The sequence below is a fragment of the Artemia sp. Qi Xiang Cuo genome, chromosome 16 (genome assembly GCF_049724085.1).
Source record: "Artemia sp. Qi Xiang Cuo chromosome 16, ASM4972408v1, whole genome shotgun sequence".
Classification (NCBI taxonomy): Eukaryota; Metazoa; Arthropoda; class Branchiopoda; order Anostraca; family Artemiidae; genus Artemia; species Artemia sp. Qi Xiang Cuo.
Window position 1 is genome coordinate 29,235,980 of NC_142809.1, and position 15,256 is coordinate 29,251,235.

General features: G+C 39.1%; 1 protein-coding gene across 3 annotated transcripts in view; it reads left to right on the top strand.

Moving 5' to 3' along the window:
- Art4 (arginine methyltransferase 4) overlaps positions 1 to 15,256 on the top strand; it is an 82,362-nt gene that overhangs the window by 18,359 nt on the left and 48,747 nt on the right. The gene's annotated exons all lie outside the window — the stretch shown is intronic.

Below are 15,256 nucleotides of genomic sequence, written 5' to 3' on the forward strand. Positions count from 1 at the left end.
ACAAGACCGCCTCTTCATAATAACCTTACACCCCCAGGGCATAACTTAAAACCCTTATCCCCATACTTTGGGGGGTTGTGACAACCCCAAAGGCCGTGTTATGAGATCTTTGGACTATTTTTGAACAAATGGCCATCTTAAAACTTCTATCAGATGCGTTTCTGGAAAATACGACGTGTGTATGTGTGTGTGGGGGGGGGGGAGGGGCTATTTGCCTTCTGATCACTTTGAATCTTAAAAAGAGCACTATAACTTCTGATTTCCAACCCAATGAGCCCTCTTTGAAGTTTATACGACCACCATTTATATAAAAAAAATCGTTATATGTCCCCAATGCATAGCACAAAATCCTTGGCCTGAGGGCTATATGGGGAGGGGGGAGTTATCCTCAAAGAAGGACTTTCTGGACCTTTCAACTACACTCAACAAAATTGTTCTCTAAAAAATTATTATTGAATATGTTTGGGGAAATAATCGGTGTATTTTGGGGGGGGGGGGGGCTGCATGACCTCCAATCACTTTTGGCTGTTAAAAAGGCCAGTAGAGCTTCTCATTACCAATCAAATGAGCCCCTTCTGAGGTTTATACGACCACCCTTTCTTTCAAAAACCTTATATCCCCACAGGGCATAACTTACAACCCTTGCTCTGAGGGTTGTGGGGGGGTTGTCATTCTCAAAGTCATAACTTCCAGACCTTAAAACTACATTGAACGAAATGACTATCTCAAAATTTTGATTGGATGTGTTTGGGAGAATGATTGACGTGGGGGTGGGGGAGCTGGTTGCCCTACATGAGCTCTTTTGAAGTTCCTATGACATTTCTTTCTATAAGAAGTGCCCTGGTCTAAAAAGAAGAATATATTGTGCCCACATTGCTCTTTACTTAGGCTCTTTTCTTGCTTTTACATAGGCAGCGCTAGCGCTGCCTATGTAATATCTTGTCTTGAGATTTTAATTATACAGCCCTGGAAGTGCTGATTAGACCAGGTAAGCCCCACCCCCACCCCCCAAAAATTCAGCCTATGGGCGCCCATAACCAAAAGTGCGGTTTTTAGTGCTATATGGCACTTATGGATAGTAAAATTGATAAAAAGCATGTAGATATGGGTAATAGGTTTAAAATGAGCCCTCCTGGGGATATGCTTTAAAAAATAAGTGCATTACATATGAAAAAATAGTGGATTATCTGAAAAGTAATCATAAGAAGGGACAAACCATGATTGAAAAAAATCCAATCTGGAATCAAACCTATGATAATCTAATTTGAAGTCCAGTGCTGTACTAACAGAACCACACCTCTAATAATGTAATTTAGTATATTGGTGTTTGTAGGACTTTAATTGCATAGCTTATTAAGGGGGTGTGGAGGAGAAACATGCCGGAGGTGTTCTTGCAAACCTTCAGTTAAGAGCTTTGTACCATAATTATTACAATGGTATTGTTTTATACTTCCAAGATTTTCCACTTAAGAAGCAGCATTAAAAGTGTTGTTTTCAGTACTATATCTCACTTACGAATGTTAGAATTGATAAAAAGTACGTAGATAAGAGGAAAAGTTTTCAAATGAGCCATTAAACGTCATTCTAAAAAGTTCTGGTAGCCCACTGGCCCCAGCTTTCCCACTTGAGACATGGCACCAAAAGTGCTGTTTTTAGTGCCATTTGAAACTCGCAAATGGTGGAATTTATAGGAAGAACGTAGATATGAGCAATATTTTTTATTTGAGCTATCAAAAATCTATCTAAGATGTTCTGGTAGCCTGCTCGCCCCACCCCTTGAGAAACGACATAAAAAGTGCCTTTTTTGTGCCATATGGTACTTGCAGATGGCTGAATTTGTATAAACCAGATGCACATGAGAAATAACTTTTGAATGAGCTCTTAAGCATCTCTCTATGATGTTCTAGTAACCAGGGATGCCACAAAGTCCCTAAAATCGAATGAAGGTCCCTATTGGTCCCTTAAATTGATAAGTCACCAAAGTCCCTTTTTGTGCTTTGGTTTTAAGCTCCTTTATCCTGAAGGCTACCAATACCTGTGAGTATATGGTTTGGAGTATTTTTGTTTTGATCAAGATTCTTGGAACGTGTTTTGGCTTGTCTAAGAAATACAAAATTTGTTGTTACATACCCTACAGTGTTACTCTTTGGATAGAGCAAACAGGCGAGTAACGGAAAGGAGTGACCCCCTTTGCCTCTGTAGTCAATAGGCAAGGAGGTGGCAGGGTTTGGTTGGCTTTGTTAGTTATTTAGAAAACTCTTTTCTGGGTGTCACTGTTGCATACAGAGGAAAAGAAAAAAAATAAATAAGAGAATGGGTCCAAGCACAAATACAAAGGAGGCAGTGTTAATCAGATTTCTTGCACGATTTGGAGCTTACATACATTTCTTGAACTACTAGACTACTTCGTAGCTCCTTTTTTATTTGAATGCATTTCTGGTAGTGGCCTATATATTTTTCTACTATCTTCTTTTCTTTTTTAATGTTTAGGGTTTGAAGTTTCAGTTTGAATAAGAATTGGAAAGTGCAAATTTAAGGAGACTTGGTTGGAAGAGAAAAATATGACAGGACACCAAATGAAAGAATGGTGCAGAGGCATTCTGGGAGATCTGTTATCTTTCTACTGTTCTATCCTCAATACATCGCTTGTCTGCCACAAGGGCTCCTATGCTTTACTGCCACACACCAGATCTGCCAAACATAAGAAGAATGTTACCATAAAGCTAACACTGAATCAGCTTTGTCTCTCAGTAGCATCTTCCATGGAGAGGGGCAAACTGGCAAAACTGCCAATGCACTTGGGTGCTTATCTAGTGCGGGATGAAACAACAGTTGCAGAAATTACATGGGCTCTGAAGATGATTGAGTCTGACTATTCTGAGAAATCCGCAGACGGAATAGCAGATGTATTTTGAAAAATGTTCAGAGATACTAGCACTTTTTTTCACTCATCAATGTGTTAAGATCTTGCATCTCTTGTCAGAAAAAGCTTAAAAGTGAATTCTTTGAACTAAGATCTTACATCTTTTTTCGTTTTTATGTAAGCGTCTTTCATCATTCTGCTCTGGTCAGCAGTCAGAGAACAATGATGAGTATATCATCAAAGTTCTCTCATCATGTTCTATATGGCAGAAAAATGGCGTTTTTCACACTTTTTGCTAACATCAGTGAGCTGTAAGATCTTAGATGTAAGATCTTAGAACTTAAAAACGGCCCTACTGTGGTCAAAAACTTCCTCTTTGGGCAAACTAAGTTTGCTTTTTTTTTAACCAAAGCTCTTGGACCCCAGTTCTGGAAGATGACCCTTGATGAAGTCAGCAACAGTTATTATATTGTTGAGTTTAACAAAACCACAAACTCAGAAAGTAAGAAAGAGCTTCAAATGAGGATCCGATTCTGGTCAAAAGTATGAAATGAGTGGTAGAAAGACATCTGAAAACTGCATTTATTGGGCATGCCACGGCTGAGATCAGAAATAGCCAGAACAATCAATGAAAGTGGTTTTTATATCTCTAAAATGCTAGTGTTAATTTGTGCCAGTCCAAACATGAACAAAAACTTCTCCAACTGATTGACAGTGAAAAAAGTGAATTGACAGGTAGCAAAAGTCTCCTTCGTATTGGTACCTGCAAGATACATTTGGTACCCAATGCTTTTTTGAAGGATTTGCAGGAAATCGACGAAATTGTTCCGATCTGATCATCAAAGGGTAGTAGTTTTTTTAGTGGCTGACTGGCTAGACATGAAGACTACGGGAAGATACAAGAGAAAACTGGCGTTCCTAAGTCTTGGTTTTTGAATGACTTACCCACCAGATAGTTAACAGCAGGACCTGCCAATCTGAGGCTAAGGTAACAGATGCCAGCTCTGGCTGAGTACTTCTTTGTCTATATTCCAAAGAAAAACTCTAGTCTTAAGAAATAAAATGCGTACAAAGAGATCATCTGGCCGATCAAACAACCGACCATGAAAGCAGAGTTAGTTTGTTGTTGATAGTTTGAACCTCTTCATACGCTTCACCAAAAGGTTTCAACGAGAAGAGCCCCTAGTGCATGAATCTATACGGATTTTAATCTGCTGGTCTTGACATTGGCTGGACGAGTTTTAAAACCCAAAGCAACAGAAGAGCTTAGGGATGAACTAACGTTTCAGCCATTCGAAGATGAAAAGAACTTTGTGCCACTGCTACAGACAGTTGTGGGTGACGAGATTGTCGACTGTCTCTAGTGAGTAGGCGAGCTTCCAAAACGCTGGTTCATTCAGCGTGTTCAGAAGCATTATTCTGCAGCCACAAGATATGTCCTCAAGCAAACACTCGGCAGCGATTTTTGCAGTTGTTGAAAGCGTCAACTTTTCTGCATCCCAATGAAGTTTCAAAGCCTGTTTCTGCTCAGGGTTTAATATATGTTGTCAGGAAGTTATCCATTGCAACGCAGAAGGACATGCTAGTTGACGAGTTTAAGCTAGTCCAGTTATCCGGAGTTCCACCGGAGCTGGAAAGGATTGACAACAAGTGGAACAACGTGATTCAGGGATGGAAATATCCAGACTTGTCTGAAGTCGTAAAAAATGCTTTGACCATTACACAAGGGTCTGCCAATTTTGAGCGGGGTTTCTGCCTTTCCGGGTGAGTTCTCAGCAAAGAAAGAGCTTTGATGAATGAACAAACTTTGAGTACAAAACTCTTTGTTATAGATGGGTGGGGCAGATTGGGAGGAAGTGCGCAAAATGTTGCTATCACAGAAGACTTGATAAAACTATCCAAATGTGCTAGAAAGAACCATGATTTGTACTTACTATGGTACGCATACATACGTACAGTAGGTACAAAGCTATAATTTGTACCTACTTCAGGAAAAAGTAAAAAAAAACAACTGAGAAGTAGCAACAGGATTTGGAGGCAAGAGAAAAGACAGACAATAGAGACTGTCGAACAATCTTTCAAAGAAAAAAAGAAGAAGCGTTTGTTTAAAAGGAATAGGCCGCAGACGAGTTGCTGAAAGAAGCTCATAACTGGCTGGAGAAAAGTAATGAAAAAAAAAGACACGGTCGAGATACAGCTAGCACAGGCCATGACTCTGTCAATGCGTAATGAACTAAAAAAGGTAGGCTAGCTGCTACTTTTGAAATCGTCCAGCAGCAGTTAGAGTCAAAGATACAGTTGCTGATGACATCTCTCTTTCAGCAGAAGGCAGTGCAGAAAAAGGGAAACAAATAGGTTGCGTGTTCTAGTTACCCTTATCTCTTTTATCATAATTTTGAATCTGATTTTTTGTATTCGAAAGTAATGTGTTCAGAAAAAGAAGAAGAAAAAAGCTCCTTCCATGACGTAATGAATCTCATGTGGTCTGGATCTCAATTATCACTTTGCCTCTGATCATAGAGAGATATCTGCAAATGATCATTCCCATTTTGTTCTCTTAGTCATGTGTCATTTGGTATTGTGTCACTGGTTTTTCTTTCAAGCGGTTTCTCAAAACTGACTTTTGAGGTCCACTTTGCATCCAGAATGGTCCCTAGAGAGGTCCCTTTTTCGACTAAAAAGAGGTCCCTATTTTTTATCACTTGAACCTGTGGCAGCCCTGAGTACCCACTAGGCCTGGAAAAAAGAAGAAAAAAAAGGACCGTTTTAATGTTTTTTAACTTTTAGTTACTATGGGCTGTGGTTTTGTTCTTTGCTAGATTGCAGCTAATGCTTCAACCATGACAAAGAGTTGATTGCAAATTCTCCCCAGAAACTAGTTAATGTTGAAATCTAATAGATGGTACAATTTGCAAAAACCTAGTAAATATAAGCAATAGCTTTTAATTGAAACATTGAACATCTATCTACAATGGTGTGATAGCCTACCAATGTTTCAGTAGCTTACTGATGAACCGACAATTTTTGAAACTTACTAAGGGGGCTGGAGGGGGGGGGGGGAGTGTGCGGAAGGGGTTCTTGTAAACCCTCAGTTAAGAGTTCTGGAACATAATTATTACAATAGTGTCCGTTTTGTATTTCAGAGCTTTTCCACTTAGGAAGTGGCAACAAAAGTGTTGTTTTCAGTGCTATATCGCACTTACGACTGATGAAATTGAAAAATATGCACGTTTATATGAGCAATAGCTTTCAAATGAGCCATTAAACATCACTCTTATAAGTTCTTCTAGCCCAGTAGCCCCACCTTTTCTACTTGAGACGCGGCACCACAAGTGCCGTTTTTAGCGCCATTTGGAACTTGCATATGGTGGAATTTATAAGAAGGACGTAGATATGAGCAATATCTTTTATATGAGCTATAAAAGATCTGTGTATGATGTTCTGGTAGCCTGCTAGTGCCACCCCTTGAAAAATGGCACAAAAAGTGCAATTTTAAAGCCATATGGCACTTGCAGATGGGGGAATTTATAAAAAGCACGTAGATAGTAGAAATAGCTTTTGAATAGCCATTAAGCATCTCTCTCATGTTCTGGTAACCAACCCACTAGGCCTGAAAAAAAAAGTGCAACCAATGCAAAAAAGGGATTTTCCTTATTGTTCAAGTAGGGGTACTGTAATTTTCTTGTGTAAGATACCGACCATGCTGATTCTCATGGTATACTTTTCATTTTGGTCGACGTCATTTTCGAGGGGTTTCAGGCTTTTTTTTCAAAATCACCATACATTTCTTTTTCCAATAAACTTTTACTTTTAAGACAAACCAAAATAATAGTTACCATTCCTGAATCAATGTCCAATGACAATTTTTTTCACTAGTCCGTTTCTAAAAAAATACGTCTTTTAACTTACGGTTAGTATGGGCTGTTGTTCACTCTTTACTAGGTTGCAGCTTTTGCTGCAACCATGATAAAGGTAAGAGACCCTTCATTTGGGTTTCTTTATTAACACATTATAGATGATCTAAGGAGTCCTGTGATATGCTTTCTTTGTCTCTGATGCAATCATCAGCTTTTTGCACTCTTTCAAAATCAAGGTTCCATGTTGCACCATTAGGCAAAAGTACAAGAATCAAACAGTTATTTCCCACATGTACAAGTCTCATCCTTTTGCTAGCTTTAGTATAAAGTCTTTCTCTGTATATCTATTCATTCTCTCCTGCATTTTGTTTCTTTCTTAAAAAAAGAAAAAATATGTAGAAGTTAATATCTTGGCCAAAATTGCTTGCTCAGAATTGTTCAATATTGTTTCAGTCAATTTCAGGACATCCTCATTTCAACAATGATTCTAAATAACCTCCAGCAAGCTACCCATCCCATAAAAAAACTTACAGAGCTTGACTGGTTATCAAAGTTTTCATAAGAAAACCTCAAAGAATTCCTCAGGAACATAGTCAGTGAACAGACAAACAGATTATTCTCACTAAAGCTAGCATTTGATTAAGACAATACTACCCAAGAAGCCACAAAAGTTGGGTTGTGAGCTATTCTCGCCAGCTGGAGAAAGAAGTTTCATCTTCAGTATCTATAGGCAAGGGTTCAGCTGAAAGCTCTAGCCTTGGATTTTATGGTAGGACTTATTAAGCTTATCCCAAAATATCAGAAATAGAAGCAGTATAACATGGACTGTTTTTCTTACTTGGCTGTGGCTCAGTTGTTAAAGGATGAGGTTAGTCAGACGCTACCAACTCTAAACACTATCAAGCTGAAAGGTTTTTTGCTATAAGTCTCCAAAGCACCATCATCCAGGGTTATGTGAGTGGTAGGTGGAAACTGAGTAAAACTGAATAGCAATAAAATGGTTTGACAGTAAGGAAGTCCAAACAAACGAATATTTCAAGGCCCTTTGCAATGAAAGAATACAACAAGCTTATGCGTTGAGAAGACTTGTGCAATATGCCCCAGGAACTATAAAGGATTGACTTTGAAATGAAAAAGGGGTATATGCTGAACTTCTTCTGCATTCTGATCACTAGCATTGGGAAAGCCCACTATAATGGTATGTTTGTAGTCAGACCAGGACACCATAGGTTCCAAGTTAGCTCCAGTTCAAGCTTACCTTGTCTAGTGAACAGTCCATTGGTACCTATGCCACAAAACATTGTAGCTTTACTTTTAAGAAAACAACAGTTCCTCCAGCCTCTAAGAATCAAAGATTGGATTTTCTACCTTCTGTTTGTGTCAGATCTGATGACTCGAGCCATTACCCTCTCTGATAAGTGAAGAAGTCACTGCCAACAGTATGTGTGCTCGATTAAATGTTCATTGGCACAAACTTGTGTAGCTGAAGAATTTTATCTTTATAACCTTGATATTCTGTGCGTTTCTGAGATGAGACTAAACGGACGTAACATCTTGACCCTTGAATCCTCGGCTGGGAAGGCGGTCTCTTTTTACAACTCGGGGCCATTAGATGGATCTGCCCGAGCAGGAGTTGGTATCCTGTTGTCCCCCAAAGCAGTCACTGGGCTCATCGAATATGAGCCTGTATCTGAGAGAATCGTACGGGCAAGAATTAAAGGTTGCATGAACAATCTGACTATCCTTAGCGTTTACGCCCCAATAAGGGATGCCACTGAACTGCAAAAAGATCAGTTTTACAGTGACCTGCAGACAGTCATTGATAAGATTCCCCGGAAAGATATCCTCCTAATTGAAGATGACTTCAATGCCAGAATCGGCGGAAAGCTGAATAACTCGGAACAGGCGATCGGAAAGCACAGCCTCGCAGACAGGTTCACAAATGGAAACAGGCATTTGCTGTTCGCAATGCAGAACAATCTCGCTGTGGCTAACACCTGGTTTAGGCACAAGCCGTGTCATACGTATACATGGGAATCCCGCGATGGAAGAGTAAAGGCTCAAATAGATTATCTCCTTGTATCCCGACGATGGAAATCCATGGTTTTGGACTCGAGAGTGCACAGAGGTGCTGAAACTGGATTGAAAAATGGATCTGACCACTTCTTGCTGAAGACAAGGCTAAAGTACAGACTTAGATCAAGGAAGACTACTATGCCGAACCAGAAAATAGACGTGTCGAAGCTGAAAGTAGATGAGTACAGAGGAGGATTTGTCCTTGAACTCTCAAACCGCTTCGCTGTCCTTCAAGATGGCACCGAGGAGGCAAACCCGACTGATCAGTGCACCAACTGCCCCAAGATAAAGATTGAGAAGAAATGAAGCAAATTTGAGGACCACATCAATGAAGCTGCCTCAAACATACTTGGGTTTGTAAAGCATAAAACCAACAGATGGATCTAACAAAAGCCACTCAAACTCTCTGTTAAGAAAAAAGAAATACCCAAAAAGAAGTCCCCCACACACAAAGCGCTACGACAAGATTGTCACAAATCAGCAAGAGCTGACAAAAAAGCCTACTGGCCTAATGTTGCCAGTGATATGGAAAGAGCTGCGTCACGGAACGATACACGAAAACTCTATCAGATGCTTGGAGAATGCACTGGGAAGAAAAAGCAAACTATCATCCCCTTGCTTAAGGCGAAGCATGGGAAAATACTCAAAAGCAGCGAGGAGCGCATCGAAAGATGGCGAGTTCACTTCCAAGAGCTATTGAGACCAGAAAAAAATAGTAATCAAAAGCAACCACTTACAGCACCGGAGAACCCCCCGCACAACAAGGCTTATAAAAATGCATGTACAGACCCACCCTCAAGGGATGAAGTAATTAAGGCGATCCAAGTTTTGAAAAACCATAAAAGCCTAGGAATAGACGAGATTCCTGCCGAGCTACTGAAAGGTCTCCCCGAGGTGGCGGTGGCTGAACTTCATAGCGTGATAACCGAAGGCTGGGACAATGAAATCATCCCAGATGACTGGAAGACCTCAATAATTGTCCCTATCTTCAAAAAAGGAGACCGAATGGACTGCAAAAACTACCGAGGTATATCCCTTATCCCGATTGCTGCCAAGCTGTTTGCAGTCATACTTTTAAATAGATTCAGAGACACCAGAAACAGCCAAACGCGAACCAACCAAGCAGGATTCAGGCCGGGAATGGGTTGCTGTGACCAGATTTTTAGCCTGCAGGCTAAAGCAGGAAACAATACAAATCTTCATAGACTTCATTACCGCGTTTGATTCGGTCCATTATGATGCAATATGGGAAGCAATGGGAGAGGACAGTTTGCCTGAGACGATCATCAATCTGCTCAAGGCATACTATGCTGAAACAAAGACCCGGGTAAAAGTCGATGGCGATCTTTCAGATCTGGTCCTGATTGAGGAAGGTGTACGTCAAGACTGTGTCCTTTCACCAACTCTGTTCAACTTCGTCATCGATTGGATCCTCAGGGTCCTGGACAATTATAAAGGCGTTGCAGTGAGCCCGTCCTTCTCTGTCACAGATCTTGACTATGGTGACGATGTGGATACGCTTGCTGAATCTGATACAGAAGCCCATGCTATGATAAATGACGTTGGAGTCAAGGCACTTTCTACTGGTCTCCAAATAAGCCAACTAAAAACCATGAGAACCGATGGGATTGATGAAATCCCTGTGACCCTGAATGGTAATCAGATAGAGGACGTTCAGTCGTTCAAATACTTCGGATCGATGGTAAACCCTGCCGGCGAATCTTCAGAAGAAATCCAGAGCCGCATATCGTCAGCCTGGAGTGTCTTCCTTCAATTACGGAAGTATCTCTGGAAGCGGAGTGAAATATCGCTACGCACAAAGCTCCGAGTGTATGAAGCTATGGTTCTCTCTGTCCTCTTCTATGGATGTGAAACGCGGTCACTTAAAGCAGCCGAAGCGTTGAGCTTGAATATATTCAACCACAAATGCCTGCGCTATATCCTGGGTATCCGCCTCTCAGATAGAATCTCGAATGACGAAGTACGGAGAAGATGTGGGGATCGCCCACTTGTCTCTGACATTGTTAAGCACAGGACATTGAGATGGTTTGGCCACACAATGCGCAGACCAGATGACCATATAAGCAAAAATGTCTCAAATGTCTACCACTACCGGCATGGAAGAAGAGGGCAGGAGGCCAAAAGAAGACCTGGCTAGCAACGGTTAAGTCTGATCTGGAGCCAATCGGAGGATTCCGAAAATACGACCGTCGCTGGGATCGCCAGTGGCTGGAAATGGTGGAGCCTGCCACCCTCGAGCGAAACCTATGGAAGGAGACATGTCGTCATCTGCTGGGCGCCACAATGAGTCTGGATGCAGCTTGAACGTGCAACAAGTACAAGTAAGTTCATACCCATACCATGGGAAAATTTCACATGCATTTCTTTTTTTATTTAATTGTGAAAGAAACATCTTCATAGTGTGGCATAGTAAAGCACCAAGCATTTCTGCCAGATTGTTCCACATGACACCATAGTGCCATTTCGTTTCTAAAGTTTTTTTTTCTTCCATGTTTTTATATTATTTTAATCATAAGATAGTGTTCTGAAAATGTGTATGATTTTTATCAACCCTGTTTCATAGTTTAGGTATTAAAGCTTAAATCTTAACGGATTATCAGGAGTGTAAAAAACCCATAAATTTCACATGTAACTATATTAAAAAAAAGTATATAACAGATGAGCAATGGTGATTGGTCAGTGGGAACCCCCCTGCAAGGGCTCTTTGCACTTCTTAAGAACAGATTTAATGAGCTCAACAGTAAAAGAATCTGGCACTAGACTAGCAGCAATATTGTGTGATAAAATAAAGTTAAATACTATATCGGATGTAGGCTACTATTAACCAAAGGCATATTATCATCATCTTAAGAATATTCTTTTCTAAGTTTCCGGATTCTGTGCTTTTATTTGATTATTTGTGCTTATTTTTCATCAAAAGTTGGTTCATAATGCCAATAAAGCTAAATAGTCTAGGGCCATACCTGGCCCCATGAAGGAGGAGGAGTGACTGGGATGCAACTACAAAAGCAGCAACCATTATATTTGGGAAGAACATCAAATGGAGAATTGTATATATTTCTTTTTTTAATCCTACTTCTGTCCTATACTGTAATTTGCCATATTTTTATAATCAAATAAATAAACTTCACTCTTTATGTTCACTCTTGTGTAACCATATTTTTTAACATTGTTAGGTATGAAAATACCTGAATAAAGTATGAAAATAAACAGATGAAGAAAATAAAAAAAAGTGAGCAAAATAATAAAAAGGCACATACATTAATTTTTTTGTATTCCTGAATTTAAAGTTCCAGGACTTTTAAGTAAATGATATGCTGCTATTCATTTATGGCTTTCCATCAGGAGGTTGTAAATTTCTGTTGGACCATCTCTTCAACAGGTAAACAGAGAAACTCTTAGGGAAAACATTCTCAGGGAGATTATTCCAAATTGAGGTGCACCATTGGACAACGCTGTTCTTCAAGTACTCAGATGATGCAATTACAGATCTTCAGAGACTCAAACCAACCAGAGCTCCTCCACGTCCAAATCTAATTCTGCTCATTAGATAACTTCAGCCTCCACAATTTTGTAAGCCAATGGTTCTGAGCTAAGTAGGAGGGGAGGGGGTTAGGGTAAAGCTTTGAGGCCTGGACAAAAAAAAGGCAAAGATGCTCTTTAGGTCTATACTCACAAGGATGCGGAATGTACTGCTTCAGATATATATTCTTTATCTCTAACCTCTTTCAGGTTTTTTTTTTCTCTAAAGAATGCTGCATATACAGGTTTTTATTTCTCCAAAGGATGACAAAGCCTCTCAATACACTGGGTATGGGCGTCTGCATTTTCAGGGTCGACAAAATTCTTAGAGTAGCTTATCAAGTGATGAGTGTTACCTAAGAATTTTGTCCAACGTTTGTACAATCTTAGTGCAAGTGTGGAAACTATGAGTATTTGCGAAAAGTTCCTCAAATCATTTGTGAGCGAATTTTTTATTCTGATGAAACATGGTACCCAAAAATTTTTAAGTGCCAGAAGATTACAATGTCCGAAAAAGATGTTGGTAAATGGGATGTCACAGCTTAAGATCCAAGCTGTATAGCAGGTCTGCATGCCTAATGTGTTAGGTATAATTATTCTGCATATTATGAAGTAAGAATTTTTTTCTAACTTTGCACTGTCAAAATACTTTACCCCCCCCCCCCTAATGTGCAAACATATAGCCCAAATTATGTATTTTCCATCTATTTTGTCAGTTCTCTTTGTTTTGTCTCACGCTAAGCTGGAAGAAACTAACGAAAAAAAAAAACAGTTCTATAATGTGTCAATGGATGAACAACTTGAATGGTAAGGTGTTTATCATGCAAGTACCTTAATTTTAATTAAAACTATGTTTTTTCTAAATCAACGAGCAGGTAATAAGGTTGTTATAAAATGCATATTTTTTTTTGGGGGGGGGGGAGGCTCACTGTGCTCATTTGGGCCTATCCTAGATCATGGAAAACTAAGTGGGACCTTTAGATATGCATGACATTTTTTTGTCTAGGTGTATTATATTTGTATTAATTCTTTTAATCAACTTCGAGAATTGATATATGCTTCAAAATTTTAGATTTTGTTCTAGAAGTCCAAGCTATAAAGTAATTTGCAAAGCTTACGCATCAGAAAGACGGTTGAGATTTGCTTCCTAGCTCACAGTTTCTGATTACCACACTGGGAGAAAAAAGAAGACAATCTAAAACTGACAACATTTTAGTTTTTAGGGATAGTCTTCAAAGAAAAAAGCTGAAATCTGGTCTTTTGGCTTTGCTACAGAAAACCAGCCATTTATGAAATACAAATTTCTTACTCCTATATAATTATTTGAATAAAGCTAAATTTACATTTGGGGTAACCCCTCACATTAGTCCTGACTAAATCTGGTGAAAATTTGTTTGCAAATTGTCAAATATTTCTTTTCTGATATTTATTTCATATGGTAAGTTTTTCGAAACAACGAAAGTTTTATATTTTAAATCGATCTGACTTACAACACCAGTTGTAAATTAATTTGGAAAAATACAACCTTTTCTCACAAAAATACATGAAGTGACTGCCATAAAGTCTAAAAAATGGTATTTGCTAAAGCTCGTTGAGAAACTTATTGTGGATGCATATTTTACACATTTTGAGAACCAAAGATCATTAAATCCAATGCTGATTTGCATACAAAGGATAAAAATTATTTTCCATTAGGGATGCTGCTGTTTGTAGGAAACAGAGTTCCTTATTTTGTAAGCCAACTGTGGTGAAATTTTTACAATTTTACAATCATTGTGGTAAAATTCTGTAAGATTTTGTGATTGCAATTTCATGGAGACCAGAAGCAAATTTTTGTTCTAACTTCGTTTTGTCAGTGAAACATGCTTTAAAGGCAAAGATAATTTTATATAATCTAAGACAACTGCAATGAATGTTCAATTAAAAACAATTTATGAAAGTTTATTTAAAGAAATTTATTGTGGATGCATGTTTTACACATTTTGAGAATCAAAGATCATTAAATCCAATGCTGATTTGCATACAAATGGTAAAAATTGTTTTTCAATGCTGTTGTTTGAAAGAAACAGTTTTTTATTTTGTAAGCCAATTGTTATGAAATTTTACAATCTATTTTTTTTAATACCCCTTTTTACCCCTTCCATATAAATGACATCCAGCTCGAAAATATTTTACTTCATAGAAGCAGCAATTACTACTACTACTACTAACAACTCACCGCAGCACCAAGCCGCCTGAGGCCAACACAGCTACGCACGCTTCTCCTCCACCCCAATCTATTCAAAGCCTCCCTTTTTACACCCGCCCACGAAGTTCCGATTTCAATTAAATCTTTCTTTATGACGTCCTCCCACTCCAGACGAGGACGACCTACTTTCCGTTTAGCCCTAGACGGATGGCCGAAAAGGACATTCTTCGGCAATCTCTCATCTTTCATCTGCACAACGTGTCCTAGCCCCCTCAAAATTTCTTTCATTATAGCCCTAGAAAGCGGTATTGAACCACATTTGTCGTACAGCCTACTGTTTGAAATGCGATCAGCCGAGTAACAAGAACAATCCTTAAGCAATTTCTCTGGAAAACATATAGCAAATCTTCATCCGCTTTTCAGAGCGTCCATGCTTCAGAGCCATATTTGGCCACTGACATCACTGTAGCTTCTAATATTCTAATCTTGGTTTGCAGACTTATCTTCCTATTCTTCCAACCTTTTTTAAACTGTGAAAAAACACCCTGAGCCCTGGCTATTCTACTTTTAACATCTTCACTGCTCCCACTATCATTACTAATAATATTACCAAGGTAAGTGAAGCTGCCCACCTGATCAATCTTTTCATTACCCAACGTCATCTTTTCATCTTCACTTATTCCTAGCCTTAGTGACTTAGTCTTCTTAACATTAATTTTCAAGCCTATT